The sequence below is a fragment of the Oncorhynchus gorbuscha genome, linkage group LG10 (genome assembly GCF_021184085.1).
Source record: "Oncorhynchus gorbuscha isolate QuinsamMale2020 ecotype Even-year linkage group LG10, OgorEven_v1.0, whole genome shotgun sequence".
In the NCBI taxonomy this organism is placed as follows: domain Eukaryota; kingdom Metazoa; phylum Chordata; class Actinopteri; order Salmoniformes; family Salmonidae; genus Oncorhynchus; species Oncorhynchus gorbuscha.
Window position 1 is genome coordinate 41,237,840 of NC_060182.1, and position 26,152 is coordinate 41,263,991.

A 26,152-nucleotide genomic window follows, 5' to 3' on the forward strand; every position below is an offset into this window, starting at 1 on the left:
TTCAAACACTCTACTCAGCAAACTGGATGCAGTTTATCACAGTGCCATCCGTTTTGTCACTAAAGCACCTTATACTACCCACCACTGCGACTTGTATGCTCTAGTCGGCTGGCCCTCGCTACATATTCGTCGCCAGACCCACTGGCTTCAGGTCATCTACAAGGCCATGCTAGGCAAAGCTCCGCCTTATCTCAGCTCACTGGTCACGATGGCAACACCCATCCGTAGCACGCGCTCCAGCAGGTGTATCTCATTGATCATCCCTAAAGCCAACAGCCAACCTCATTCGGCCGTCTTTCGTTCCAGTACTCTGCTGCCTGTGACTGGAACGAATTGCAAAAATCGCTGAAGTTGGAGACTTTTATCTCCCTCACCAACTTCAAACATCAGCTAGCTGAGCAGCTAACCAATCGCTGCAGCTGTACATAATCTATTGGTAAATAGCACACCCATTTTCACCTACCTCATCCCCACAGTTTTTATTTATTTACTTTTCTGCTCTTTTGCACACCAATATCTCTACCTGTACATGATCATCTGATCATTTATCACTCCCGTGTTAATCTGCAATATTGTAATTATTCGCCTACCTCCTCATGCCTTTTGCACACAATGTATATAGACTCCCCTTTTTTTCTCTTTGTTATTGACTTGTTAATTGTTTACTCCATGTGTAACTCTGTGTTGTCTGTTCACACTGCTATGCTTTATCTTGGCCAGGTCGCAGTTGCAAATGAGAACCTGTTCTCAACTAGCCTACCTGGTTAAATAAAGGTGAAATACATTTTTTTTAAATCACCCCACAATCTGCATCCAGAATAACTGCTATGGTGAAGAACTCATCAAACCTAAACCATATCAACTGGAACAACCATTTCAGTATTGGGTGCAATAATCAATCAATCGAATGTATTTATAAAGCCCTTTTTTACATCAGCAGATGTCACAAAGTGCTGTACAGAAACTCACACTAAAACCAAAAAAAGCAAGCGATGCAGATGTTAGAAGCACAGATGAGTTTAGAATTGAATTCGTTTTGATTTTTAAAAATCTTCGATCAAATAATCAATGTGCATGCAGAAACATAGATATTAAAACAAACGGTTAAAAAAAAAAATCTACCTGCAACAAAGCATGCTGGGAAATATAATAATGAGGATCCTCCCACAGAAATAAACTCAACTCAGTTGAGTAACAACACCACCAAGCGGTGTTGATTCCACTGTGATTCAAACGACTCTTCATTGACTCACTGCAGGCGGCGTCAATTTCAATCCCACTGGTGTTAACCCCACTTAGAATCAACACTCGGGTATAACACAACACTTTTCACCTCAACACCGACATGTTGGTGTGCATCAACAGCAGAGCAGAGCATTCGATTGCTTCGTAGGTGGCCTCATGCATGCATGCGCGCATAACTCCCATAATATCTGTTATCGTTATCATCATCAACAACAGTACATGATGAGCGCAGCAGCAAATTCAATCATGACCAATAGAGACCGCTGAGGGGAGTCTATTTGAGGCGAAGCGGTCTTGTCCTTTCCACAGTGTCCGACCGAGTCCCGAGTGGCCTCCTCTTCCCTTCATAGTGATGGGCTCGGGTCAAAAGTAGTGAATAAGGAGGCCATTTGGAACGCAGGCTTAGACCGGGCCCCTCAGAGACACTGTGTTATCTTCACACAGCAGCACTGCCTTGGTCCAGGGAGGGCGGCGGGCAAATCCCTGTCCGCGTGTGTTCAAATCCCCCCTCTGTTCACCTCCATCACAACATTAGCTACAGCTCACATCACTGTTGTTGTGAGGATCAAGGACGTGACATTTCGCTTCTCTCACACCTATTTCAATAAAAGCCAGTCGGTAGAGCAGCGAGTGAAAGGCGGAAAACGGAATCAACAGACAAAACCTGTTCCACCATGTCCATCTGTCTGCAATTCCAGTTGTCCTGTGTGTGCGCTTGTGTGTGTGTGTGTCTTTTTTTAAACTTTCGACAGACAGTGAAGGGATCTGGATGGTATCTTTAGCCTGTCCCATGTGCATACAGTGAATGAGCAGAGTAGGGATTTCAGGCTCATTCTTTCAGCCGCTCTTATCATTTTCAGTGTGCGGTGTGTGGCTGCCTGGGCTAGTCTCTCTATCCCTCCTATCCTCATTGCCTCTCTCTCTCTCTCTCAGAATCACGCCAGACAGAGAGGACAAAAAGAGAGAGAGAGCAGACAGAGAAAGAGCAGACAGAGAGAGAGACAGACAGAGAAAGAGCAGACAGAGACAGAGACAGACAGAGAGAGCAGAGAGAGAGAGAGAGAGAGCAGAGAGAGAGAGCAGACAGAGAGAGAGAGCAGACAGAGAGAGAGAGCAGACAGAGAGAGAGTGCAGACAGACAGAGAGAGAGAGAGAGCAGACAGAGAGAGCGTGAGAGGACAGAGAGAGCGTGAGAGGACAGAGAGGGCAGAGCGAGAGAGGGCAGAGAGAGAGGACAGAGAGAGAGAGAGGACAGAGAGAGAGAGAGGACAGAGAGAGAGAGAGAGAGGACAGAGAGAGAGAGAGGACAGAGAGAGAGAGAGGACAGAGAGAGAGAGAGGACAGAGAGAGCGAGAGAGGACAGAGAGAGCGAGAGAGGACGGAGAGAGAGCAGAGAGAGCAGAGAGAGAGAGCAGACAGAGAGAGAGAGCAGAGAGAGCAGAGAGAGAGAGCAGACAGAGAGAGACAGAGCAGAAAGAGAGAGAGAGAGAGAGAGCAGAAAGAGAGAGAGAGAGCAGACAGAGAGAGACATTGTACATTGTATATATATATATAATATGACATTTGTAATGTCTTTACTGTTTTTAAACTTCTGTATGTGTAATGTTTACTGTTAATTTTTGTTGTTTTTCACTTTATATATTCACTTTGTATGTTGTCTACCTCACTTGCTTTGGCAATGTTAACACATGTTTCCCATGCCAATAAAGCCCTTGAATTGAATTGAGAGAGAGAGAGAGAGAGAGAGAGAGAGAGAGAGAGAGAGAGAGAGAGAGAGAGAGAGAGAGAGAGAGAGAGAGAGAGAGAGAGAGAGAGAGAGAGAGAGCAGACAGAGAGAGAGAGAGCAGACAGAGAGAGAGAGAGCAGACAGAGAGAGAGAGAGCGAGAGAGCAGACAGAGAGAGCGAGAGAGCAGACAGAGAGAGCGAGAGAGCAGACAGAGAGAGCGAGAGAGCAGACAGAGAGAGCGAGAGAGCAGAGAGAGCAGAGAGAGCAGAGAGAGAGAGCGAGAGAGAGCAGACAGAGAGAGCGAGAGAGCAGACAGAGAGAGCGAGAGAGGACAGAGAGAGCGAGAGAGCAGAGAGAGCAGAGAGAGCAGAGAGAGAGAGCGAGAGAGAGCAGACAGAGAGAGCGAGAGAGAGCAGACAGAGAGAGCGAGAGAGCAGACAGAGAGAGCGAGAGAGGACAGAGAGAGGACAGAGCGAGAGCGAGAGAGGACAGAGAGAGCGAGAGAGGACAGAGAGAGCGCAGAGAGAGCAGAAAGAGAGAGCAGACAGAGAGAGAGAGCAGAGAGAGCAGAGAGAGAGAGCAGACAAAGAGAGAGAGAGCAGAAAGAGAGAGAGAGAGCAGAAAGAGAGAGAGAGCAGACAGAGAGAGATAGAGAGCAGACAGAGAGAGAGAGAGAGAGAGAAAGAGAGCAGACAGAGAGAGAGAGAGCAGACAGAGAGAGAGAGAGCGAGAGAGCAGACAGAGAGAGCGAGAGAGCAGACAGAGAGAGCGAGAGAGGACAGAGAGAGGACAGAGCGAGAGAGAGAGAGGACAGAGCGAGAGAGAGAGAGGACAGAGCGAGAGAGAGAGGACAGAGCGAGAGAGGACAGAGCGAGAGAGAGAGGACAGAGCGAGAGAGAGAGGACAGAGCGAGAGAGAGAGGACAGAGCGAGAGAGAGAGGACAGAGCGAGAGAGAGCGGACAGAGCGAGAGAGAGCGGACCGAACGAGAGAACAGAGAGAAAGAGAGGGAGAAGAAAGAGAAAGAATGACAGAGAAAGAGAAAGACGGAGCGAAAATGAGAGAGAGAGAATCTGTGCTGACCTTTCACTGAGGCTAGAAGACTAGTTGATGAGCCTGAGATCATTAGTTCTGCCGACAAGGTCTGACACTGTTCACACACACACACACACATCCACACACACACACACTCACACTCACACTCACACTCACACTCGCACTGCACATGGACTCATCCAGCTGTGTACACAGGTGATGCCCACATACACACAGCAGGGTGAAGGGGCAGATCCACACACACACAGCAGGGTGAAGGGGCAGATGGGTAGAAAGCGTACCCCACCATAAAAGCTCTCTGTAATGGCTGCTAACTCAATTGAATATGTCCTGATTAGCTGAAATGTAGCTCTAACCATGTTAACCATGCTGGTTAGGAGGAGTGGAGTACAGGAGAAGGGGTCAGCAAGCACTGCCAGGAGACAGCTATCACGTGTCCAGTCATCACAATGTCAATAACAAGGGGCAGTGGTATAGGGCCAGGATTTCTTTGTGATCACGACTATGGGCTTAGTTATACCCAATGACTCAGAGATATTTCCTGTTCGGGTTTAGAGTCAAGAAAAAGCTGACAAACTGTCTCCAGGCGTTACGACAATGGAGTACTTCTCCACCATGAAAGGAGAACTCCACCCTGTGCTCATCTGCTTGGTACTCGTTTCGTTAGTCCACTGTTGGTATAGTCCCAAAATGTACTGCATGTCAGAAATCAAATCATCTGATGCTTTTGCATCATACGGGCCAGATGTCTGTATTTTGAAAGTTGCATATCTTGAGAACTTGATTGCTGACATGGCAAAAATAAACTGGGGCCATATCGACAATGGACTAATGAAACAAATACAAAATATCGTTTTTGGATGGAGTCTTTTTTTGCAGGTCGACAGATTTTTCACCTAGTCAGCTTGGGATTTGAACTAGCGACCCTTTGGTTACTGGACCAACGCTCTTAACTGCTAGGCTACCTGCCGCCTGTTGTCTAGTGTACCACAAGCTGATAAAAACACCATTCACACTGTCCGTAAATAAAACACACGGTCACACTCTCTTAGCGAGGGAGGGAGAGAGGACAGACAGACAGACATGCAAAGAAAATCTAAATATTGATGTATCATTAGTTGAGTCACTACAGTATGTCGTCTGTGTTTCTGCTGCTCAGTAATTAGTGTCATAGTGTAATTGTGTATCCAGCCAGAACGGAAAGCAGGTGAGCTGAGTAGCATTAGGAGCTGTGTCTGTGTGTTTAGATGCCAGGTGTGTCTCTGCCTTCCGCTCTGCCTCTCTGTGCTCTGTGACATTTCCATCGCTGCAGGCATCTCTCTCCCTCGACTCCCACCTGTCTGCTTTGTGTTCTCTCCCCCCCTCTTCTTTTCTCTGCATATCCCGCCATATCGACTCCCCATCTCTTCCCCCGCTCACCCTCCCTCTCTGTATCCCACCAGCCACCACATTGTCTCTCCAGCCCACGCACTTTCCTCTCTCTCTCTCTCTCTCTCTCTCTCTCTCTCTCTCTCTCTCTCTCTCTCTCTCTCTCTCTCTCTCTCTCTCTCTCTCTCTCTCTCTCTCTCTCTCTCCTCTCTCCTCTCTCCTCTCTCTCCTCTCTCTCTCGTTTTGTCAGGCCCTGAGTGGATCACTTCCTAGTAACACAGTCCACACTGCTAAAAGGTTACTGGGTAATGGAGTTTCCATTCTTTAGTTCCTCTCCTCCACCCTCCTCTCCCACTCCTTGCCCCACCCCAGCCATGGCTGAGTTAATTAACACAGCGACTCCTCTCCCCCTGTCTCCCCCTCCTCACCCCCACCGCCTGTAAACCCACCCCCAGCCCTGTAGTTCAAACTCCAACCCCCCGTCTCCCCTCTCCATAACCCCGGCAGTCCTGTAGCCTGGGGGTCACCCGGTTACTTAACTCTGTAATTACCTCATTAGGCTCGTTAGTATTGGCCGGGGCCTCTGTCTATTCTCTCCTCCTCTGATGGCTTTGTCTACCCCTCCTCTCCCTCCTACTTTCCCTCATCATCTCCCATCTGCTCCCGAATTTTAGTCTCGTTGGCTTCCTCTCCCCTGCCCTCCCTGCTTTCCTCCACTGTCCTCTCCTCTGAAATGAAAATGTTCCCAGACCCCCTACAGTTTCCCCAGTTCCCTGTATCCGTGCCTTTCAATGTCATCCTACAGTTCTTGTTCCCTCCATCTCCTCTCCCTCTCCTCTCCCTCTCCTCTCACTGCATTCCCTCCAGTATACAGTTACTTTTTCACCTTGCTACAGTTCAGGAGTGAGTGAGTGGACTACAAATCTAGACTCTGTTGCGCCACTTAAGTGAGACGGCATCATCCAGGCGTTACCCCAGCTCCTTGCTTCCTCGTAACGTTTTGTCAAACAAGAGTTACTTGTTAGCCAAAATGTCTGCACACAAATATGAAGTCCAGTTATCCCTTCCCGCTGCATGATGAAGTTTGATGTTGATATAAACAAACAGTTTAATAGGTGACTACAAACACAGCAGTGGTGGCAAGGGGTACAGGTACCCCCCCCCCACACACACACACACACACACACACACACACACACACACACACACACACACACACACACACACACACACACACACACACACACACACACACACACACACACACACACACACACACACACACACACACACACACACACACACTCATAGGAGGATACAACACACTGCCTCATTATTTCAGCTTCTGCACTGTTCCTTACTTCTACACGCCCAATTGAACTCGCTCACATCCTTTAGTCTGAAGGCTCTGCAATGCACACACACACACACACAACCCCGCTAACCCCAGGTAGCAGTGCAGCCTGAGGTACTGTATAGTAGCTATCTGACCTCATTCTGTACAGTAAATTAAGCAGGAGAAGATGTTATAGACGTAATGCACGGTGCTCATAGTGCTCAGTCGGCATGCTATAATTAACTGGATAATGCATGTCTATATCGCGGTGAACATGGTATGTTGGAGTGTCTTACATAAACTGTGCTTGGGATGCTGTGGACCTAATGCACAGTGGAAGAAGATTTCCAAAGATGGGTTCATGACCCTTACGAAGAGGAGGAGGTTTAATAGGAGGGCTGTAGAGGAAGGTGGCGGTAGGATGGAGTTACACACACAAACACACACACACACACACACACACACACACACACACACACACACACACACACACACACACACACACACACACACACACACACACACACACACACACACACACACACACACACACACACACACACACACACAGTGGTTGTAAAGGGAAGTGGAGGTAGGATAGTTGTTCATAGTAAGGTGGGTGGTCTGACACGGCACACCATTCACCGGCAGCCACTAGCATTAGAAATGAACCACTGTACCATGCATGTCAAACTATGATGGATTCAAAATATATTCAGCTGTCTCTGTCTCCGTCTCCAGAATGACAGCTGAAGAGGCTGACTGACTAACTTACTGCAAGCTATCCATCTCCACCTCTCCTCCCCCTCGCTCTCCCTCTCCCCCTCGCTCTCCTCTCCTCTCCTCTCCTCTCCATCTCCTCTCCTCTCCTCTCCCAACTCAAAAGACAGCAGGCCAAGCACCAGAATGCACGAGCAGCCTTTCAGTCACAAAACAAAGAAAAACTGTACGACCTGTTGTATCAACATAAAACGTTTCAACGTCAAATAGAAAAGACATGGCGGTTGTCATTCTCTCCCCCTCTGCTCCCCTCTCTTTCGTCTCGTCATGCGCTACCCCCCCTGTGCGCTACCCCCTGTGCAGTATTCGCGGGTGGGTGGGATAGATGTAAGAGCGTTTTATCAACATGGGATTTTTAACAGTACTGTCAAATAGAATAGACACCGAGGTTGCCATTCTCTGTCTCGCTCGCTCTCTTTCATCATTATCTCATATATATATATATCTATCCATCCCCTCGTCCTGTGTTGCCCCCCCCTGCCGCCCTCTGTCTCCTCCTGGGTGGCTGGTATAATGGGACTGGCACAGTAGGTGGGATTAAATTAGCACCCGTGTATAGGGATTATCCACACTATACAACTGATCCCCTCCTCCGCCACCTAATCCAAGCCTAATGAATATATCATGGCTGACAAGTACACAGACAGACACATGGAAGGAACATACCACGGCTCTCACACACACTGACAGGAGCAACGTGGCCCTCTTACCCTCCTCCTGTAGTCATAGGATACAGACAGAGGAAGAGCGAGAGACACTAGGATGTGATTGTAGTATGCACACTACAAGACTGGACGTTACGCGCTTATTTATGGAGTTACATTTGTCTAATTCAATGAATATTTGTTCCTACTTTTAGGTTCAATGGAATGTGAGACGAGAAAGTCTGGCAACGTGAGACTACAGTAGGTTCAATAAAACAAGAGACGACAAGCTACTTAACTTAAATTTAAATTTGTGATGATTCGACACCGTGGCATTCAATGATCCTTTGAACGAGGATCATTTGTGTCAGTCACTTCGTAGGTCAGTCATTCAATGATTCTTTGAACGAGAATCATTTGTGCCAGTCATTTCGTAGGTCAGTCATTCAATGATCCTTTGAACGAGGATGATTTGTGCCAGTCATTTCGTAGGTCAGTTATTCAATGATTCTTTGAACGAGAATCATTTGTGCCAGCCATTTCGTAGGTCAGTCATTCAATGATTCTTTGAACGAGAATCATTTGTGCCAGTCATTTCGTAGGTCAGTCATTCAATGATTCTTTGAACGAGAATCATTTGTGCCAGTCATTTCGTAGGTCAGTCATTCAATGATTCTTTGAACGAGAATCATTTGTGCCAGTCATTTCGTAGGTCAGTCATTCAATGATTCTTTGAACGAGAATCATTTGTGCCAGTCATTTCGTAGGTCAGTCATTCAATGCCAAGCAGTCATGTTCCATACATTACACTGTTCCAATCTCCCAGTGAGCTCCAGGCAGCCAAGTCCCCTAGCTTGTCTCTCAGAGCCTCAGCACAACCCACAGATCTGGGATCAGTTTAGTCTTTTACATTATAGTGAATACGAGGGGGTACCCGATCCTAGAACAGCTCTGCCACTGAAACTTTCACAACCCACTACTGTACAATCAAACACATTTATTGATAAAGCCCTATTTTTACATCAGCAGAAGTCCGAAAATGCTTCCCTTCTTCGTGTCACTTGAATCATCGACATGACAATAGGGATGTCCTTCGTCTCTGCCTGCCAGCAGCAGTAGTAATATATTCTGGTAGTCAGTATTATGCACAGTACAGTACACTTGAATAGAGTACAAGATGTGTAGGCGTCAGACAGACACAGTGAAGGATTGAGGAGTTGTGTAAATACCAATAAGACGGAAGTCATTTATTACGTGCTGGCATGTAATGTAGTCATGAGACCCACACACACACACACACACACACTTCTAAAACTTCTTTACTTTGACGATGTGACACACACACACACACTCTCTCTCTCTCGCACGCTTACACACGCATGCACAAACACAGACACACACTTCCACTTCCTCTACAGTTATCAGACCTCGTCATCCACCCACAGTGCAGACTGTCCAGGACAGAGGGGCGATTTAGGCTAATTTTAGTCAGAGATGTGCCCATAAAGCCTCTTTGATTGGAGTGGCATGTGGTGAAAGGGATGGGAGGAAGAGGGGAATTCTTACGATGACTCACAGACAAAGACATACTTTTCTCGGAGTGACAGAGCCAGAGAGAGAGAGGGATGAAGGGTCAGGGTCTCAGAAAGACAGAGAGAAGGGCAGGCGGGGGAAGACAGTTTCTCTTCACGTCTCCCCTCGTTTTTATCTTTCTCGTCTCCACTTCTCGTCTGCCAATCTCCTCTCTTATCTCTGTGGTTCTCTCTCTCCGTTACACATTCTGTCTGTTTCTTGTTTTCCTCTTTTTTTTGTTCTGAAACCATTCCCTTTTCTAAGGCTACAGGATCTCTATGTTTATGAGGAGACTCCAATTCTAATCTTGTTATGGGTTGGTTTGAGCTTGTGTGTGTGTGTGTGTGTGTGTGTGTGTGTGTGTGTGTGTGTGTGTGTGTGTGTGTGTGTGTGTGTGTGTGTGTGTGTGTGTGTGTGTGTGTGTGTGTGTGTGTGTGTGTGTGTGTGTGTGTGTGTGTGTGTGTGTGTGTGTGTGTACAGTGCCTTCAGAAAGTATCCACACGCCTTGACTTTTTCCACATTTAGCTGTGTTTCAACATGAATTTAAAACGGATTAAATTGAGATTGTGTCACTGGCATATATATATATACATATACATATACATATACATATACATATACATATACACATACATATACATATACATATACATATACATATACATATACATATACACATACATACACATACATATACATATACATATACATATACATATACATATACATATACATATACATATACACATTTACATATGTGTTTACATAACATATACATATACACATACATATTAACATATGATATACATATACATATACATATACATATACACATACATATACATATACATATACATATACATATACATATACATATACACATACATATACATATACATATACATATACATATACATATACATATACACATACATATACATATACATATACATATACATATACATATACATATACATATACATATACATATACATATACATATACACATACTGTCAAAGTGGAATTATGTTTCATCTCTGTACCTCACACAAACAATGATCTGTACGATCCCTCAGTCGAGCAGTGAATTTCAGATTCAACCACAAAGACCAGGGAGGTTTTCCAATGCCTTGCAAAGAAGGGAACCTAAAAAATAAAAAGCAGACATTGAATATCCCTTTGAGCTGCTCAGGGATTTCACCATGAGGCCAATGGTGACATAAAAACAGTTACAGAGTTGAATGACTGTGATAGGAGAAAACTGAGGATGGATCAACAACATTGCAGTTACTCCACAATACTAACCTAAAACACCAGAGTGAAAAGAGGAAAGCCAGTACAGAATACAAATATTCAAAACACATGCATCCTGTTTGCAATAAGGCACGAAAGCAAAACTTCAAAAAATGTGTTAAAGAAGTGAACTTTGTCCTGAATACAGTGTTAAGTTTGGGGCAAATCCAACACGACACATCACTGAGTACCACTCTTCATATTTTCAAGCATTGTTGGTGGCTGCATCATGTTCTGGGTATGCTAGTCATCGTCAAGGACGGGGGAGGTTTTTTTTAGAATCAAAATAAATGGAATAGAGCTAAGCCTAGAGGAAAATCCTAGAGGAAAATCTGGCTCAGTCTGCTTTCTAACAGACCCCGGGAAACAAACCTCACCTTTCAGCAGGACAATAACCTAAAACACAAGGACAACTATACACTGGAGTTGCTTACCAAGATGACATTGAATGTTCCTGAGTGGCCTAGTTACAGATTTGAATGAAATAGGATTGAAGACTTCTGCAAAGACAATGAAAATGTCTGTCTAGCAATGAGCAATAACCAATTTACCCTGATTTAAGACAGCTTGTTTTGTCGAAACGATGGTTATTAGGTTATTAAATGATTGCCTCGGAGCTCCTACTCTCCTTTTCATTTTTCAAGTGTTCTTCTTCTCCGCTAGCCAGCACCTTTGCCTAAACAGGTGTGCATTTCTTTCGCCTCTAGATCAATAACCAACTCGACGTGGCTTGAAGAATATTTTAAAAGAATGTGCTAATATTGTACAATCCAGTTGTGCAAAGCTCTTAGAGACTTACCCAGAAAGCTTCACGGCTGTAAATCACTGCCAAAAGGTGATTCTAACAATGAGATGAGACATTTATGTTTAACATTTTCAATACATTTGCAAAAAATGTCTAAAAACATGTTTTGACTTTGTCATTCTGGGGTATTGTGTGCAGATGGGTCAGGAAAACAATCAATGTGGTCCATTTTGAATTCAGCCTGTAACACAACAAAATGTGGAACAAGTCGAGGGCCATTGAATACTTTTTGAAGGTGCTGTTTATGCAAATGACAAATCCAGACGGAGACTCTGACTTCTAGTATGATCCTAGAAGGGTTTGGATGGGAGCCATCTCTGTCTGGAGTTAGAACGTGTTCTGCAGAATAGGATAGAATTTCTCTGGGTCAGGGTTCTAGGCACAGTCCAACAGTCTCGTTTCTGTGGGAAGCGAGGAGGTTGTCTTCGACGTCAAAGTTGGGAAGCGGAGTGAGAATAACAGAATGAGGTGGGTAGAACAGAGCCAGACAGCCGTCCGGCCCCTCATTTGCTCCATGCACTGTGTATAAAGAACTGTGTGACTGTATCACAATGCTATTCAGCTGACGCATCCAGTTGGGTGACTACATCTGGTTTGTGCTTTCCCTGTCTCCGCCTGGGTCTGTAGCTGAGAAGAACCTAACGATATCATTTGGTAGAATAAATACAGGATTTGTGCATTTCCCGGCTTCAATCGAACGCGAGGCTCTCTCATTGACACCCACTGTGCTCTGTAAATGACTTGATTGTTTGAAGTAAGCATACTAGGCATTATATTCTCTTATGACTTCAATGTGGTAGTCATAACGCTTGATGAGGTTCCTGTTGAATGGTTAAACAGGTCTATTTCCTGTGTTTTTCAAGCGTTGTTACCCTCTTTCGCACACACACACACACACACACACACACACACACACACACACACACACACACACACACACACACACACACACACACACACACACACACACACACACACACATGCGAAAGGGATGCCACTGACAGAGATTTAATAAAGTAATCCACTCAAATGAATTACATAAAATCTCCATATTTGCCAGCAGTGTTAATCTTGAACCCTATCTCTAAAATCAGTTTTCCAGATGGCACCCTATTCCCAATTTAGTGCACTACCTTTGAGCAAGGTCCTACCCTATGGACTCTGGTCAAAAGTAGTGCACTAAACAGGGAATAGGGTGCCATTTGGGACCTAACCTACGGTTCAATTGTATAATTGGGTTCATTTTATTGGCCTTTGTGTCAGCGTTTCTGTAATGTCCAATAATAATCTCAAGTAGACATTATTCTGATTAAGGCCTGGAGTGGAAGGCTTTGGTTTGGTTGCTACCCGACTATGCATGAATACAGACATGACATGTGAAACCACACTTGGCGCAGAAATGAAGGGAGAAAGAGATGGAAGGAGGGAGGTGAGAAAATCCGGTAAAAGAGGGGAATGGATTCCAAATTTGTCAGGTTTCCTCTAGATGTGTAAGGATAGAGAACAGGGTTGGTAAGTGATGACTGGCGTTTGATGGTGGTGGTAGTAGTAATAGAGGTGGTAGTGGTAGTAGTGGTAGAGGTGATAGAGGTGGTAGTAGTGGTAGTAGAGGTAGTAGTGGCAGTAGTACTAGTGGCAGTAGTAATAACAGAGAAAGTAGTGGTAGTAGTACTAGAGGCAGTAGTGGTGGTAGTAGTAGTAGAGGCAGTAGTGGTAGTAGTAGTAGTAGAGGCAGTAGTGGTAGTAGTAATAACAGAGAAAGTAGTGGTGGTAGTAGTAGAGGCAGTAGTGGTAGTAGTAGAGGCAGTAGTGGTAGTAGTAGTAGTAGAGGCAGTAGTGGTAGTAGTAATAACAGAGAAAGTAGTGGTGGTAGTAGTAGAGGCAGTAGTGGTAGTAGTAGAGGCAGTAGTGGTAGTAGTAGTAGTAGAGGCAGTAGTGGTAGTAGTAATAACAGAGAAAGTAGTGGTGGTAGTAGTAGAGGCAGTAGTGGTAGTAGTAGAGGCAGTAGTGGTAGTAGTAGAGGCAGTAGTGGTAGTAGTAGTAGTAGAGGCAGTAGTGGTAGTAGTAGTAGTAGAGGCAGTAGTGGTAGTAGTAGTAGTAGAGGCAGTAGTGGTAGTAGTAATAACAGAGAAAGTAGTGGTGGTAGTAGTAGAGGCAGTAGTGGTAGTAGTAGTAGTAGAGGCAGTAGTGGTAGTAGTAATAACAGAGAAAGTAGTGGTGGTAGTAGTAGAGGCAGTAGTGGTAGTAGTAGAGGCAGTAGTGGTAGTAGTAGAGGCAGTAGTGGTAGTAGTAGAGGCAGTAGTGGTAGTAGTAGAGGCAGTAGTGGTAGTAGTAGAGGCAGTAGTTGTAGTAGTAGAGGCAGTAGTGGTAGTAGTAGAGGCAGTAGTGGTAATAGTAGTAGTAGAGGCAGTAGTGGTAGTAGTAGTAGAGGCAGTTGTGGTAGTAGTAGAGAAGGTAGTGGTAGTAGTAGAGGTGGTAGTAGTAGAGAAGGTAGTGGTAGTAGTAGAGGCAGTAGTGACAGTAGTAGTGGTAAAAGTGACAGTAGTAGTGGTAGTGGTAGTAGTAGTAGTAGTAGTGGTAGTAGTAGAGGTAGTAGTGGTAGTAGTAGTAGTAGTGGTAGTAGTAGAGGCAGTAGTGGTAGTAGTAGAGGCAGTAGTGGTAGTAGTAGAGGCAGTAGTAGTAGAGGCAGTAGTGACAGTAGTAGAGGCAGTAGTGACAGTAGTAGAGGCAGTAGTGACAGTAGTAGTAGTAGTGGTTGTAGTAGTAGTCACAGTAGTAGTGGTTGTAGTAGAGGTAGTAGTGACAGCAGTAGTAGAGGTAGTAGTGACAGTAGTAGTAGTCGTAGTAGTAGAGGTAGTAGTGACAGTAGTAGTAGTCGTAGTAGTAGAGGTAGTAGTGACAGTAGTAGTAGTCGTAGTAGTAGAGGTAGTAGTGACAGCAGTAGTAGAGGTAGTAGTGACAGTAGTAGTAGTCGTAGTAGTAGAGGTAGTAGTGACAGTAGTAGTAGTCGTAGTAGTGACAGTAGTAGTAGTCGTAGTAGTAGAGGTAGTAGTGACAGTAGTAGTAGAGGTAGTAGTGACAGTAGTAGTAGTCGTAGTAGTAGAGGTAGTAGTGACAGTAGTAGTAGTCGTAGTAGTAGAGGTAGTAGTGACAGCAGTAGTAGAGGTAGTAGTGACAGTAGTAGTAGTCGTAGTAGTAGAGGTAGTAGTGACAGTAGTAGTAGTCGTAGTAGTAGAGGTAGTAGTGACAGCAGTAGTAGAGGTAGTAGTGACAGTAGTAGTAGTCGTAGTAGTAGAGGTAGTAGTGACAGTAGTAGTAGTCGTAGTAGTAGAGGTAGTAGTGACAGCAGTAGTAGAGGTAGTAGTGACAGTAGTAGTAGTCGAAGTAGTAGAGGTAGTAGTGACAGTAGTAGTAGTCGTAGTAGTAGAGGTAGTAGTGACAGCAGTAGTAGAGGTAGTAGTGACAGTAGTAGTAGTCGTAGTAGTAGAGGTAGTAGTGACAGTAGTAGTAGTCGTAGTAGTAGAGGTAGTAGTGACAGCAGTAGTAGAGGTAGTAGTGACAGTAGTAGTAGTCGTAGTAGTAGAGGTAGTAGTGACAGCAGTAGTAGAGGTAGTAGTGACAGTAGTAGTAGTCGTAGTAGTAGAGGTAGTAGTGACAGTAGTAGTAGTCGTAGTAGTAGAGGTAGTAGTGACAGCAGTAGTAGAGGTAGTAGTGACAGTAGTAGTAGTCGTAGTAGTAGAGGTAGTAGTGACAGTAGTAGTAGTCGTAGTAGTAGAGGTAGTAGTGACAGCAGTAGTAGAGGTAGTAGTGACAGTAGTAGTAGTCGTAGTAGTAGAGGTAGTAGTGACAGTAGTAGTAGTCGTAGTAGTAGAGGTAGTAGTGACAGCAGTAGTAGAGGTAGTAGTGACAGTAGTAGTAGTCGTAGTAGTAGAGGTAGTAGTGACAGTAGTAGTAGTCGTAGTAGTAGAGGTAGTAGTGACAGCAGTAGTAGAGGTAGTAGTGACAGTAGTAGTAGTCGTAGTAGTAGAGGTAGTAGTGACAGTAGTAGTAGTCGTAGTAGTAGAGGTAGTAGTGACAGTAGTAGTAGTCGTAGTAGTAGAGGTAGTAGTGACAGCAGTAGTAGAGGTAGTAGTGACAGTAGTAGTAGTCGAAGTAGTAGTGCTTCATAGAGTACTGGTCTAAACACAGACCTACAATCTACACTGTCTTGTTTCATCACTGGAAACTGAACTGATGTTGTCAACAGCCCCAGATCTCTCCCCTTCTTAAAACCACCTTTTTTTGTCCTTTATTATATATTCATGCATTATTATTTACATTTCTCAATAAAGTATCTATCGTGTGCTATTCTATTTCATTATAAAATGACCCACTTCTCTCTCTATAGATTCAGGTGCCCTTTTCCCTTCCTTCTCCTCTTCTCTCCCTTCCACCTTCCCCTTCCCTCCCAGTAGGTTTCATAATCATATCCCCTGCCTTTCAATCACTCCTTGTCTGACCCTTCACTCTTTAAATCATAGTAACATATTCTAGACTCCACCCGACACATCTGCCTGATCCCCCACTTGACACACACCATGTCAGTTAGTCTTGCTCCATCTGCAGAATCTAAATCAAACAGGCTTCCTTCATCACACAGACACACACACCGCAGGGCAACCAGGGAGAAACCATCACGTCAACCATCAACCCTTACGGCAGCCTCTCTTTAGCTCAGCAGTGTGCTAAAACGACAAACACAGAGGACCAGAGTCACTAAAAGTGAACCTGTCTGTGCATAGTTTACACCTGTATTTCCAGTGGGGAATACACTAAAAGTGAACCTGTCTGTGCATAGTCTACACCTGTATTTCCAGTGGGGAATACACTAAAAGATTAAGAAAAAAGCTGTACAATTAACAGAGAAGCTAAACTATGAAACAGAAATGGCTTCGTCACAAATGGCCCACTTTTCCTCATGGACACTGGTCAAAAGTGTGTTTAGTGTGTTGCACTAAATAGGAATAGGGTAGCATTTGGGATGCAGCCTTTATTTACACCTTACCTTGATCACTTTCCATCTCTTAACCCGTGTTGCATCTTTAATATTGTATTCCCTTGGAAAATACCAGGTAAAGACTTTGAGCAGTGGCGACCCGTCATTCAAGGCAGGTGGAGCTGACGGGTGTAGTCGTGTATTTGGACAGCTGGTGTGTGTAGTCGTGTATTTGGACAGCTGGTATGTGTAGTCGTGTATTTGGACAGCTGGTGTGTGTAGTCGTGTATTTGGGCCAGTTAATTTGTGTAGTTGTGTATTGGGGCAGCTGATGTGTGTAGTCGTGTATTGGGCCAGCTGATGTGTGTAGTTGTGTATTGGGGCAGCTGATGTGTGTAGTCGTGTATTGGGCCAGCTGATGTGTGTAGTCGTGTATTGGGCCAGCTGATGTGTGTAGTCGTGTGTATTGGGCCAGCTGATGTGTGTAGTCGTGTGTATTGGGGCAGCTGATGTGTGTAGTCGTGCGTATTGGGGCAGCTGATGTGTGTAGTCGTGTATTGGGGCAGCTGATGTGTGTAATCGTGTATTGGGCCAGCTGATGTGTGTAGCCGTGTATTTGAGCCAGCTGAAATGTGTAGTTGTGTATTTGAGCCAGCTGATGTGTGTATTTGAGCCAGCTGATGTGTGTAGTTGTGTATTTGAGCCAGCTGATGTGTGTAGTTGTGTATTTGAGCCAGCTGATGTGTGTAGTTGTGTATTTGGGCCAGCTGATGTGTGTAGCCGTGTATTTGGGGCAGCTGATGTGTGTAGCCGTGTATTTGGGGCAGCTGATGTGTGTAGTCGTGTATTTGGGTGGCTGCAGTGACTGGCAGTAGGGCCTGAGGCAAAATAACAGGTGGCTTTGGAGCATCTAGCGAGGGTAAAACTGTAGAGCATTTAGCTAGCGTAAAAACACCAGTGTGGAGAATCTAAATTAGCTAGGATAACACTAACGCTGCACAACACTGCACTTCAATAGCTAGGATAAATAACACTGCTCTTCCCAGTGAGCTCTCCTGCTTGGCAGATTGTGAGCACACAGCCCACCTTCCCTAACACAATGACATCTCTCCGGTTTAACAAGAGAAGAGCATGGTTCAGTATCATGAATATGGCCAACACCATTGTCATTACAAAAAAACTGAATAGTGCACAGAAATACATGTAAACAAGGCAATAACATGAACAAACGATGCTCCCCGGGACTCACCTCTCTAGTTCTCTAACATATTGATCTATACGTCATTGTGCATATCATCTGTTTCTCTATCCATTTTTTTCCTATTTTTTCCTTGCTGCCATCTTTAACAGCCAATCCACCCTGTGACCTTGTTTCTCTCTCCTGTTGATCCGTCCTTCTCGCTCTCTTTTCTCTCTCTCGTCAAACAATCCCTCCCTCCCTCCCTCGCTCCATCCATCACCACCTCTCTCTTTCTCCCCCCCCCCTTCCCCCCATTTCTCCCTGCCCTCTCTTAAATCACTCTATCCATCCCTCTGTTAGAACAGCTCAATTAAATGCTGGCTGGCATCAGAGAGAAGGAGATTACATTCTGCTCTGGTATAGCTAGCCCAGGGTAATCATACACTGTACTATACAGCTGTGTGTGTGTGTGTGACGGCTACGCGCATGTATTTGTGTTACTATATGACAGAAAGTAAGTAAGAGCAACTCTGTTTCTCTCTGGCTGTTACAGCAGCTCGGTCTAGGATTGACAAACAGCCAGCAGTAGCAATACACTGATTATTGCATTAAACAGTTTGAAAATACAACCAGTAGCTGCAGGAGCATGGAGCAGTTTCTTGGGCATTTCGCCTCAGAGAGCGCGTGCATACATACACACACACACACACACACACACACACACACACACACACACACACACGCAAGCAATGACACACACACACACGCAAGCAATGACACACACAACTCCCTGCCTATATCTTGATCCATATTGTGTGCTGTCCCGATGGTAACAAGTCATTGTCAGCCGCCGAGCAGTGTCCCCAGTACTGTCCTCATCTCATCTGGGACAGGCTGGAGGTTATTGAGGCATGGCGAGAGGGAGGGGGGTTGAGAGAGAGAGGGGTGAACAAAAGAGGGGGAAGAAGGGGAGAGATGGAGGGGGGAGAGGAGAAGAGGGCGAAGAGAGTGAAGGCAGAGAGAGGGAGTGTTTTCTCACGACACGACATGACAGCGCTCACACCCAGGAGACTAAAGAAGACACAGCATTTAGTATAGACTGCCTGTTATGTGTTCTATGGCCTCTCATCTGCCTAATGGAGATGTGAGAGCTGGTTGCCATGTTTGGCACATGGCCAGATGTTTGCATCTGTTCACGGGCACACCTGTACAGTCTGTTGTATTGGGAGAGATGCCCGACTGCCACACCCATATTTTCCATTCCAATGTCTCCCTCTTTCTCTCTTCTCTCCTTCCCCTCCCTCTCTCTCTGTCCCATCAGACAGTACTGTAGTTGGTTTAAGGTAGCAAAAGGGAAGGATACAGGGGCTCCCCAGAGGAGCACCAACCCAGATAACATCCTATTCCCAGAGAAAGAGAGTGAGGGAGAAGAGAGAGAGAGAGAGAGTGAGGGAGAGAGAGAGAGAGAGAGAGAGAGAGAGAGAGAGAGAGAGAGAGAGAGAGAGAGAGAGAGAGAGAGAGAGAGAGAGAGAGAGAGAGTCTCTGCAGTAGGACAGCCAGGACAGGAGAACCTGTATTCACAAAGCAGGCGTGCTGATCGATCAGGTCCTTCCTGTCCATATGATATTATTTATGGAAGTGCAAAACGGATCCTAGATCAGGAGAGCTACCTGCCACAGATTAGACCTCTATCCTCCCGACCACGAGCCTGGTCCCAGATCTATTTGTTCTGAATACCAACTCGTATGGTCATTGTCATGCCATGAACTAGACTGGTCCCAGATGTGTTAGTGCTGCATAGCCAACTCCCATAGGAACACACACAGATCTGGGACCAGCATGCTACCAGACGAGTGAAAATACCATTACAGCACAACGCAATCACAGCCATGCTTAACAACATCAAACCAGTGAGATATAGGAGAGGCTGGGGGAGGGGGGGACAACAGCGGGGGGATAGTGGGAAAATATAGCCAAAGTAGCAAGGTAGAGAAAGATCTAAGTCAAAAAAAAATTTTTTTTTTTTGCTAAAAATACTAATTAATTAGAACAAATGTGTAGAGGTATGCACTGTCAAAAGTGCAGGACACAAGTGAAAATAACTGCTAAAATGCCTCACATAGCAAATACTGATACATAGAATTTTGAAGAAATCAAATGTTTACGTTATATATTTTTGAAAATTGCTAAGTGAGCAAAATAACCCACACTCATTTTCAATGTAAAAAAAGACAGAAAACGTGCAATCACTTATTTTGAATTTGTATCGTATCACACAATCCTCCAGATGTCAAATCAATTCTATATTTACGCAGATTATCGAAACGTCCGACGATAATATGATTTCCTTCAACGAGGCTCCACAACAGCATTGCATTGAATTGTAATAGCTGAGCCAGACCCTGTTGCATGCTACATGCTATCTGAGTGTGTACCCAGCCAAATGTACTAATGACATGCAATAATACTCTTTCCCTATAACATCCATTCAAACTATTCAACGAGATGTCTTCTTCAATGCACTTTCATTTCAAATTCATTAAAAGTCAACCATAAAAAGCAGATGCTTCGGTACAAAACCTACAACCACCTCTACTACAACATCGAGAGAAATTATGAGAAGCACATTTGCTCATTTGAACAATAATCTCAACAGAAATCTTGAAATATTAATAGTTTGATCGTTTTATCCAATGACATCACCACTAATATTGCCCTCCAGACACTACTAATATAGTCACAGCGACACATGACATGACTCTTCTAGAAATGTGACTCAAATTCATCTCTCCACCTCAGCCCCTTCAGACAGGCTAGTAAGACTACCATCTTGTAAAATGTGGGATTGTAATTGCAGATGTGACCCAGGTGTGATGAAGACATCATCCGGCCACCTCTCCTCCACCCAGCCAGCGTTCTAATTAACCCCGCTCTCATCTTGTCTTTTTGAACGGCTGTGTTCTTCTCTTACCTCCACAGGTTTAAACGACGGCCTCGGGGGTGTTGATCCTTCTTTTCCTCTGGCAACTCCTTGTCCTCCCTTTTTTCTTCCTAGTTCTTCCTTTTCTTCTTCTCTATCAAATTGATTGTGCCCTCTCCTCTCGCTGTTCTGATGCTGCAGTGATTCAAAAACACACCCTCTCTCCCTCTCTCTCAGCCGCTCTCTCTGCCTCCCTCGCTCTCATTGGCTGCCTGCTAGAGGTGAGGTGACATCACCCTTCTTCTCCTCTGCCTCTCCCCTCATCCCTCCCTCTTCTTCTCCTGCCTCGCTCTATTCGCTCACTCTTGTTGGATTCTGACCATTCCTTTATTGTCTTCTCCCCCCCCATCATTCCCTCCCTCCCTCCCCTCTCTCCATTCCCTCTGTCCACCCCTCCTCCTCCCTACCCTCTCTCCATTCCCTCTGTGCACCCCTCCTCCTCCCTACCCTCTCTCCATTCCCTCTGTGCACCCCTCCTCCTCCCTCCCCTCTCTCCATTCCCTCTGTGCACCCCTCCTCCTCCCTCCCCTCTCTCCATTCCCTCTGTGCACCCCTCCTCCTCCCTACATCCATCCTCTCCTCCTTTCTCTTCTCCGCTGCTGGCCGTATGCATGCAGTCTTTCCAGCTGGATTAGTCTTGCCAGGTTCCAGCAGCCAGCCAATCTGCTCTGCTGCCAGATAGCAGCTCTCTCTCCTTTTCCTATACGCAGCCATGCAGATCAGCTCTAGCAGGCATAACAATACACTTATTAGCATAGTGGTATAGCCTATGGCCCTACCCACTCTGCTCTACATCTCATTCCCTGCTCATGTCCAAAATGGTACACTATTTCCTACATAGTGCCCTACTTTTGGCCATAGCCCATACGGAATAGGGTACCATTTGAGACGCATACTGTGCCTGTAGGCTCCCTAATTGCAGACGGACACACCCATATGGCCCTGGTCAAAAGTAGTGCACTACATAGGGAATAGTGTGCCATTTTGGACGCAACCTGCATCTCTCTCTCTCTCTGTCTCGTTTCCTCACCATGCTCTGTCTAATAGCCCTATACATGTGCTTTAAAGGAACAGCCAAATGACCCTTGATATTAATAACGTCTAATGTATTCTGGCTTCTGTCGCTACTAAAAAGGCATCTATTGCAAACTCCTGGTTCAGGAGAATCATTCTACAGCGTGTAGGAAGTCTAGCTCAGACAGATCAATATGGATAATGTCTCTCTTATCTCTGCTCATTTCACTGATAAACAGAGTACTCTCTTCTTCCTACTGGACTTATGGCTCTAGATGTAATCAGGAAAGACCTCTCTCTGTCTCTGTCTAATAGCCCTATGCAGGTAACGTCTACCATAGTCAACCAAGCCCATGTTTCCCTTAGAATTAACGGATTCTGAGACACCTACTGCTGCTAAGACACCTACTGCACACTGTCTATTGGGTTTTCAATTGATAAAGCGATCAAAAGCAATCGAGCAATCAAAAGGAAACGGCGTCAGTGTCGGACAACGTTGTTGTGTTTTGAAACGTAATTCTATGTGGAGAAAAATGTGTTGTCTGTGATCTGTGACTAGGAGGTGTGGCTGAGGGGCGGAGCTGGGAAATGCCATGTTTAATTTATTTTGATTTATTATCATTTATTTATTTATTACCTTTATTCAACTAGGCAAGTCAGTCAAGAACAAATTCTTATTTTCAATGACGGCCTAAGAACAGAATGTTGATTGGGGATAATAACTCTGAGAACTGCTGATTGTGGGATAATGAGGAAGTGTCTCAGGAAGCCTATCTGTGTCGTGACATGATAACAGACAGGCAGAGGGGTGATAACAGTAATACAACCCCGGGGGAATATGGTACTCAATGTCTTACGGTGGTCTGGTACGACTGTACAACTGATCCTAAAAACTGTGAAGGGAGAGAGCGAGTTGGCTGTATTCTCTGATAAGGGTCTTTGTGACCAAAATCTAAGTTTATCTAAGTGGGCAAAGACGCATTTCTGTAGTTTCTTTCTGCAGCCGTCAGGAGATGCCAGTGATACAACACCGGGGGACTTAAAGAGTCTGACTCTTGATACTTGCTGTGATCTGGAGTCTAGGCTGATCAGGACTGGGTAGAACAAACTGGCTTTCACTGATCCTCACACTTATCTTTTCTGATGGTCTTGTGAATTGTGTCTGCAACCTGAACTTTCTCTGAAGCACTGTCTACTCCTCTCCTTCATATTGGTCCTGAGAACTGTGAAGAGAGCGGTTGGAGACCGAGAGCAAGAGAGAGAGAGACTGAGTGACAGAGACCGAGACGGAAAGAGATAATGCCATCAGCGTGCAATATTCACGTAACCACACAGAGATTTGAGGATGACGATATTGTCCAGTCCCATTGAGCTCCATGTTATTCCACTGGGGCACTGATGCCAGTCCAGTCTGAGTGCCAGGCTTCCCATCTGCCAATATACCCAGTCCCATAGGAAGTGGCAGACAAAGGAGGAAGAAGACAACGGACACACAGCGGAGGAGCATGGCAGAGGTGATTGATTACAGTGAGAACACAGGTCATGTACGACAGAACCCCAGAGGTTACACAGCCATATTTAGAGATCTGAGGGGGGAGGCTGGGCTTATGAAAGCCTGGAGACACAGTAGGCCTGAGGCAAGACATGAGGATGGGACAAGGGCTAAGGCTGAAACCTTTGTAGAATTACAGTATACAAAATGCATTATCTGTCGAAATGGTTTCTGTTTTTTATTTCTAAATCCCCGGCAGATAGCTGGCTGCAGAGCAGGGGTGGAATGAAGTTTGTGATAGATTAGAGGCACTAAGGATATTGAGGGAAATGACCTAGCACTATTTGTTGGCACAAATGTGAAACTTCAGTCAGCAGCGAGAGTTGAGATAAGAGTTTTTTTTTGTACAGTTCATTTACACAGACGTTTAATTTGAACATTCTCTGTTAAGACCCTGTTGTGAAAATACACAAATATGTAATAATGGAACGTTGGTAATGTTTAGAGAGGCAGTTCAGCGGTTCATTCAGAGTGGGTCAGGAGAATCATTCCACAGCGTGTAGGAAGTCTAGCTCACACAGATCAATATGGATAATGTCTCTCTGCTCATTTCACTGATAAACAGAATACTTCTCTTCTTCCTACTGGACGTATGGCTCTAGATTTAATCAGGAAAGACCCTTTGAGGTCCATTTCCAGCACAACTCGACTGATAGAGGGAGAAAGCTAATCGAGAAAACACCAAGAGTAATACCTTTTCGTTATCAGATTTTTACTTTGCCTTTTATCAAGCTGTAGCCTACTTTCACAAGTTCTTATCTACACTGAACAAAAATATTGTAAAGTGTTGATCCCATGTTTCATGAGCAGAAATAAATGATCCCAGAAATGTTCTATACGCACAAAAACGTATCTCTCAAATGTTGTGCACAAATTTGTTTACATCCCTGTTAGTGAGCATTTCTCCTTTGCCAAGATAATCCATCATCCTGACAGGTGTGGCATATCAAGTGGCTGATTAAACGGCATGATCATTACACATGTGCACCTTGTGCTGGGGGAAAATAAAACACCACTAAAATGTGCAGTTTTGTCACACAACAAAATGCCACAGATGTCTCAAGTTTTGAGGGAACGTGCAATTGGCGTACTGACTGCTGGAATGTCCACCAGAGCTGTTGCCAGATAATTTAATGCTCAGTTCTCTACCATAAGCCACCTGCAATGTCGTTTTAGAGTATTTGCCTCACAACAGAAAGACCACTGTAACGATTTTCGTTGGTGGAAGGAGAGGAGGACCAACGATAGACAGCTGACAGCTGCCTCAATACCAGACCAAACATAGAAAAAGAACCTAGACCTACAACACACCCTGAATACCCACCCACATCACACCCTGAGCAAACTAAAAATAGAAACCGTCAAAGCAATCTACCGTCAGGGCGTGACTACCACGCGTAACAATACCAGCCCAGGACCTTCAAATCCGGTTTCTTCACCTGCAGGACTGTCTGAGACCAGCCACTGCAACTGTGGGTTTGAACAACCGAAGGATTCCTGCTCAAACTGTCAGGAACCGTCTCATCTACGTGCTCATTATCCACACCAGGTTCTTGACCTGACTGCAGTTCAGAGTCGTAACCGACTTCAGTAGGCAAATACTCACCTTCAATGGCCACAGACTGGAGAAGTCTGCTCTTCAGGGGTGAATCCCAGCTTCAACTGTACCGGTAGATGGCAGACAGCGTGTATAGCGTTGTGGTTCAAGCGGTTTGCTGATGTTAACATTGTGAACAGAGTGCCCCATGGTGGTGGTGGCGTTATGGTATTGTTCTTAACTGACTTGCCTAGTAAAATAAAGGTTAAAAATACAAATAAAATAAAAATGGCATGGGCAGACAAGCTACGGACAATGATTACAATTGCATTTTATCAATGGCAATTTGAATGCACAGCAATACTGTGACGAGATCCTGAGGCCCATTGTCGTGCCATTCATCCACAGCAATCACCTCATATTTCAGCATGATAATGCACGGTCCCATGTTGCAAGGATCCGTAGGCAATTCCTGGAAGCTGAAAATGTCCCAGTTCTTCCGTGACCTACATACTCATGTCTCCGATTGAGCATGTTTGGGAAGCTCTGGATCGACATGTACGAAAGCACGTTCCAGTTTCCGCTGATATCCAGCAACTTCGCACAGCCATTTGAAGATGAGTAGGACAACATTCCACAGGCCACAATCAACAGCCTGATCAACTTTATGCGAAGGAGATGTGTCGAGCTACATGAGGCAAATGGTCACACCAGATACTGACTGGTTTTCTGATCCACGCCCCTGCCTTTTTTTAAGGTATCTGTGACCAACAGAAGCACATTTGTATTCCCAGTCATGTGAAATCCTTAGATTAGGGCCTAATGAATTTATTTCAATTGACTGATTTCCTTATATGAATTGTAACCCAGTAAAACCTTTGAAATTGTTGCATGTGGTGTTAATATTTGTGTTCAGTGTACATAGCGCCTGTTATTCCACCTGGCTGTCACACAATGTCTCTCATACTATTATGGTGAGCTACTTGTCTTCTGTTTTAATCCATTTATGTGATTATCTTCACCTGACCTCATTTACACCTCTTCTTTCCTACTCACTTTCTTACCCTCCGTCTCTCTTCCTCCTGGAGA

General features: G+C 45.0%; 1 protein-coding gene across 5 annotated transcripts in view; it reads right to left on the reverse strand.

Moving 5' to 3' along the window:
• The window catches only part of l1cama (L1 cell adhesion molecule, paralog a), a 103,110-nt gene extending 81,970 nt beyond the window's left edge, over nt 1-21,140 (reverse strand). For 3 of the 5 annotated variants that reach the window (XM_046366122.1, XM_046366121.1, XM_046366119.1), the window contains exon 1: nt 20,952-21,140. The gene's annotated coding sequence lies outside the window, so the exon portion shown is untranslated. The remainder of the gene's footprint in view (nt 1-20,951) is intronic. The other 2 variants (XM_046366123.1, XM_046366120.1) reach the window with 1 other exon arrangement.
• Between the last annotated feature and the right edge of the window lie 5,012 nt (nt 21,141-26,152).